The sequence below is a fragment of the Camellia sinensis genome, chromosome 4 (genome assembly GCF_055761805.1).
Source record: "Camellia sinensis isolate YWXY chromosome 4, ASM5576180v1, whole genome shotgun sequence".
Lineage (NCBI taxonomy): Eukaryota > Viridiplantae > Streptophyta > Magnoliopsida > Ericales > Theaceae > Camellia > Camellia sinensis.
In genome coordinates this window covers 9,977,747-9,983,479 of record NC_138964.1, presented here as the reverse complement: position 1 = coordinate 9,983,479, position 5,733 = coordinate 9,977,747, and the positions used below count along the sequence as shown (strand labels likewise).

At 33.4% G+C, this 5,733-nt stretch overlaps 2 long non-coding RNA genes across 2 annotated transcripts; one reads left to right on the top strand and one right to left on the bottom strand.

The window, feature by feature from the left end:
- Nucleotides 1-300: 300 nt before the first annotated feature.
- On the top strand, nucleotides 301-3,977 carry LOC145824482 (uncharacterized). Its single transcript, XR_014366012.1, has 3 exons — nucleotides 301-1,613; nucleotides 2,597-2,678; nucleotides 3,559-3,977. It is a non-coding gene; the product is annotated as an uncharacterized LOC145824482 (long non-coding RNA).
- Nucleotides 3,978-4,041: 64 nt separating this feature from the next.
- LOC145824481 (uncharacterized) lies at nucleotides 4,042-5,317 on the bottom strand. Its single transcript, XR_014366011.1, has 2 exons — nucleotides 5,185-5,317; nucleotides 4,042-4,336 (listed from the first exon to the last, which is right to left on the bottom strand). It is a non-coding gene; the product is annotated as an uncharacterized LOC145824481 (long non-coding RNA).
- Nucleotides 5,318-5,733: the final 416 nt, after the last annotated feature.

The following is a 5,733-nucleotide window of genomic DNA, read 5'->3' as shown; positions in this document are numbered from 1 at the left end:
TCCCCAAACTCCATTCATATAACCAAACACATAACAAGGCCTCTCTCTCTCTCTTTGTCTTTTGATTCTCATAAGAAAGAAATGAATAGAGACAAAGGAATAGACAAGGCTCTCAAACCACGGAGACCCGGTCATCGGCGTCATCGGCGTGTGAGGCCAGAGAACAACGGTCATGGCAGCGGCGGTGAGAATGTGTGCGTTGGCCTATGTTGCTTCTTTTTGGGTGTCATCTTCCTTGTCTTGCTCTTCTTCTACTTGGGTGGTTTGTTTTCCATTACATTATGATCAGTTGAATCAATCGTAAAAGCTACCAAGTTTAAAACAGGTAAATATAAAAGAGATCAATCAAGATTGGATCGTCCAGTCCAGTCCAGCCTATGGGCTTTTTTTTGGATTTCTTTTCGATAATTTTAACCGTTCAATGTGTAGAATCCGTCGAGTTATATATTCTCATAAAATATCATGTTAATCGAATATAGATAGCTATTTGATCGGATCAGATTTGTATTAAAAAATAGACGGTAAAAAAATAAACGATTGACAGAAATCTGATCCGATCAAATAGCTATCGATATCAAATCAACATAATTTTGTACAAGAATATAGCACTCGATGAGTTTTATATATTGAACGGTTTAAATTATCGAAATGAATCCCAAAAATAGGCACATGGATTGAATTGGACGATCCAATCTTGATCTTAAATATGGACAAGCTGGACCCATATCTTTTTATTTAACTGTTTTAAACTTGGTAACTGTGACAAAATTTCAAATGGTTAGGGCTTTCGGTTTGTTTCGAAAGTTGATTGAGTTTTTTTTTTTTTTTTGGATTAGTTTGAGATTAAAAAATTTGTTTAGGTTAAATTTTTTAACTTTTTTTTTTTATTTTTATGAAAGAAAAGTGTAATAATTATGATTTTAAATATAATATTTTATCTTATTAATTTTTACCTTCTTTTATACTTTGTGACTAAATTAACCCAAACCTCAAAAAAGTTCTACCAAACGAGAATTTTATACAATAATATAAATATATGAGTCATGATAGAGATCCCTCTAATCATCACCCTCACCACTCCACACACACACGTAGCGGGTAGTGATTGAATGAGCATGAAAAAAAAAAAAATGTAACCGATGAGAATGAGAGAGGGTCAAAAGGGATGGAGAAAAAGGGCCTGAAACATTTTTGTAGATATATATAGCCAATAGGAGGATGGCATTGGGTGGATCGAGTTCCATGAACCTTGGTATATGAGTTCGGATCCTCTCCAGCTAAAGTTTCCAACCGGTCCTCCGGTCAATGGCTTGGATCTTGCCACGTCACCCCACTCAGAAAGAATGGCCCAGATCAACGAAAAAAAAAAAAAACTAATTTCAAATTTCCCACAAAACAGAGCTCCGTAATTTCCCTCCCATTTAGCGTCTTTTCCTCTTTTCCCTCCCATTGAGTTCTTTCACTAGCAACATCTTTCTTGTGAAATAGACAACGGCGAAGGCAACAAACATCGATGGCGGCGGACCTCGACGGTGGTGAACATCAACGCTCCGGCTCCGGGGACCGCGAACCAGAGCCCCGGCGAGAAAGCAATTCAGCTGCAAGTTTTGCTGGTGATGTTCCAGTCCCTTTGCAAATCTTGTGTTATTGTTCCCATTTTTGTTGTTACATTCAAAAAATTCATTCATTTATACATGAAATATGATAAGAAAGAACACTTTTCATTCATATATATATATATATATATATATATATTTGATTATGTGCTGTGTGCATTTTTCAGAAAATTTTATCGAGAACACTTTTCAAAAATAGTTTCACCAAATGTGTTTTAAATATTGTTTCATCTTGTATGTTTTTGGGTAGAATAAACAGTTTCCAAAAACCAATACTCATTAATTCCTAAAAATTATAATAGCTTCTGCTCCATGTAGTGATGTTTGAAAAGTTCCAGGTTTGCTTGAATTATTTCAGTGCGTAAATCATGGAAATAACACCTTCCTTAATGACCCATTATAGAAAAAAAAAAAAAGATAATGGTTCATTGCTTGCATATGGATATTTTGTGATCAATTAAAATATTAGTGTCAAACAAGTTTTAGAGAAACTTGTAAGAATAGTGACATATTATTGTTGAATAATAAGCTTTTGAGAGTATGAAAAACATAACAAAAATGATTGCTGGTAGCCATGGGTTTTCTAAATTGTTTTGCCTTTGTTTTGCATAACAAAAATGACTGCTTCAATTAACATAAAAAATTTTAAATTGTTTTGCCTTTGTTTTCTAAGCTAGTTTCTCCACTCAAAGAGAGCTTGCTGGTAGCCATGGGTTAGATAACATGACAAGGACATATTTTTAATTTGAAACCTCATGTAATATTCAAAATCATATTTGTTTTTAAATTTAAATCTCACCCCATTAAAACCTGAGGTTATGTGCTTTTTAAAGGTTCTTGTTTGATTTTTTAAATGTTAATGTTCAAATTTTATTAATGTTCAAATGTTAATGTTCAAATTTTATTATTTTTGTTTCTAAAGTTGTGTATGAAGAAAGCTTTTCTAAAGCTTCTCCCATTTCATTGTCTTTACTTTGCAGTTGTGTTTTGATATGGATATGGAAGCTGACAACGATTGTGGTTGGAAGCCAAAAGAAAGAATGACTTTTGATTCAGAAGAAGGTGCATATGATTTTTATAATGCATATGGAGCAAGAATGGGGTTTAGCATAAGAAGGGAATATTGTAAGAAGAACAAAGTTACTAATCAAATTATTTCTAGAAATTTGGTTTGCAACAAAGAGGGATTTCGGAAGGTTGACAAGTGAGACCCATTGACAAAAAACCCTAGAGCTGAAACTAGGATTGGTTGTGAGGACCGTCTTTTTGTTAAATTGGATGTCAGTACTGAGAAATTTGTTGTGATTGATTTCAAAGAAAAACACAACCATCAACTTGTATCTCTAGATTGTGCCCATATGTTGCCATCGCAGAAAAAGATATCACCTACCCAAGCAATTGAGTTAGACTTAGCGTCACAGTCTGGTCTTCGTTTAGGGCAATCTTTTGAACTCATGGGTAGGGAAGCTGGTGGGAGGCAGTCTCTTGGGTTTCTCAAAGTAGATCAAAAAAATTACTTGAGAACCAAAAGACAAAAAAGTTTAGCATATGGGGAAGTAGGTAATGTCTTGCAATACTTTCAACAAAAATCTGTGGAGAATCCATCTTTTTTTTATGCTTTCCAGTTTGATAATGAGGAGCAAATAACGAATATGTTTTGGGCCAATGCACAAATGATCATGGATTATGCCCAATTTGACGATGTAGTTACATTTGATACTACCTACAAGTTAAATAAAGAGCATAGGCCATTTGCATCTTTTGTGTAGTCAGGTACTGATCAAGGCAGAAATAGTTGCTGTTTTGATTTTCTTTTCTTGCTATTTTGCTGTTTGGGTGCTCCAAGTGCTGCTATTTTGCGCTTTTTTTGGACTGAGTTCATGCTATTTTTTTCTTGCTGTTTTGTTTTGTTTTTTTTTTTTATTTTTTAAATTTTTTTCAGGGTATAGATGGGCACAAAGAGATGGAAGGTGGAAGGCACTTCAAATTTTAAGCCTGTTGCAATCCACTTGGTGCTGAATATTTCCAGTTCATGTTGCAATCTATTTGTTTAACGTGAGTTGTTATCTAATTTTACCTTAGCTCTATCTGAATTTGGGTTCTATCTGAATCAGATTTGTAATTGTAATGTTAAATCTGAATTTGGGTTCTATCTGAATCAGATTTGTACTTGTAATGTTATATCTGAATTTGGGTTCTTTTGAAGCATTTGCAAATTTTAATTTTTATGAATTCTAATTATGTGTGGATGAATTTTCTATTCTATCATTTGATATATGAGCATCCAAAAATATTAGTTGAAGATATTGTTCATTCATTCCCTCCATAATTTTAGCATCCATATCAACCTCATTACTGAGAATATGGTGTTCCCCTGCTGCCTTACCAGTCTTTGTCAATAAACAATTTGCATTCTCAAAACTGGTATCACTAACCTGATTCTCAGGTTTCTGATTGTTCAACATCTCAACAGCTACAACAATATCCTGTGAAGAGGAGTCTACATTCTATTGTCAACATCTCAAGGTTTTGCATTCTAGTGTCAAGAGATTACAACATGACCACTGTTATGTTTAACATGAGATTGCAATCCATTACATTCAACCATTAAACAAAACATCATAGCTTTTCTGCCACATCGACAATTGTAGTTTTCGAATCTAACTTCATGCATGTTGTCCGTACTTGCATTTGTGCTTGACATTGACATTGACATTGACCTACAAAAAAGAGGTTCACATGCATATGTTTATCATACACAATAAAAAAGTTCAATCTAAACACCAAACCCTGTGTACTTGTAAAGCGGAAATGAGTCCCATTAATCTGAACAATAATCTGAACACAATAATCTGAATGTTTACAATAATCTGAACACACTGATTTTGAACACACTGATTTTCAACAGATTCTAAATCACTCTAAAATGATTAATATGTTCATATAACTATCATTTATAATTAATACAAATGGAAACATCAAATCAATTTAAAATAACCAGAAAATGATACCAAACTAAATTTGTCTAAGACATTGTTAGCTCTGATTCAAGAACCATAATTCAAGCACTTTTCAAATTTATTCATTCAAGCACTAATTCAAATTATTTTCCTATAGTGGGCCAGTGCTTGAAAATTGTTGAAGATAATGTATATATTCATTCATTCCCTCTATTTTTGAAAAGTGTTCTCTATAAAATTTCCTGAAAGATGCACAGAGCACATAATCAAATATATATATATATATATATATATATATTTTAATGAACCATTATGAGCATGTAAAGAAAAAAAAAAAAAAACAATGGCAGATGGACAGTGGTATATATATATATTATATACATTATGAGCATCTGAAATTTGAAAATCCATAGCTATGTTTACAGATCCAAAATGGACAGCTTTTTTGTTTATATACATTATCAGCTCCTCATTTTATGTATATATATACATTATATATGTATATACATACATTATATATGCATATGCATTGCAAGCCCCAAATCAAAGTAAAGCCCCAAATAAAAGCCCTAATTTTTTTTCTTGCAAATCTACTTTATTTTCTCAACCTGGTGGTCGCCGGTGAGGAATGGCAGATGGACGGTGGTCGCTGGTGAGGAATGGTGGCTGGTGGTCCAACAACGATGGCAGATGGACGGTGTCTCCTCTCCCTCTCCCTCTCCCTCTCTCTTTTTTTTTTTGTTTACAGATTGAAAATGAGGAGCTCTGTTTTGTGGGAAGTTTGAAATTTGTGTTTTTTTTTTTTTCGTTGATCTGGGCCGTTCTTTCTGAGTGGGGTGACGTGGCAAGATCTAAGCCATTGACCGGAGGACTGGTTGGAAACTTTGACTGGAGAGGATCTGGACTCCTTGGTATATGTACCTCTTTGATCGAGATAAGAAATGGGTGGATGGACGTCGATCCACCTCATCATTATATCAGGCAAATCTTATATATAACCGATATATAAAAAGTAAAGTTTGGAAATGGTATACACGTCACAAGTTTTTTATTTCGAAAATATCTATGATAGTTTAAAAATTGTCACTTTATTGATTTTTAAAATTTTAACTATTTGTTTTCTTATTTTTTTAATTATATGTGTTTACTAATTGCTA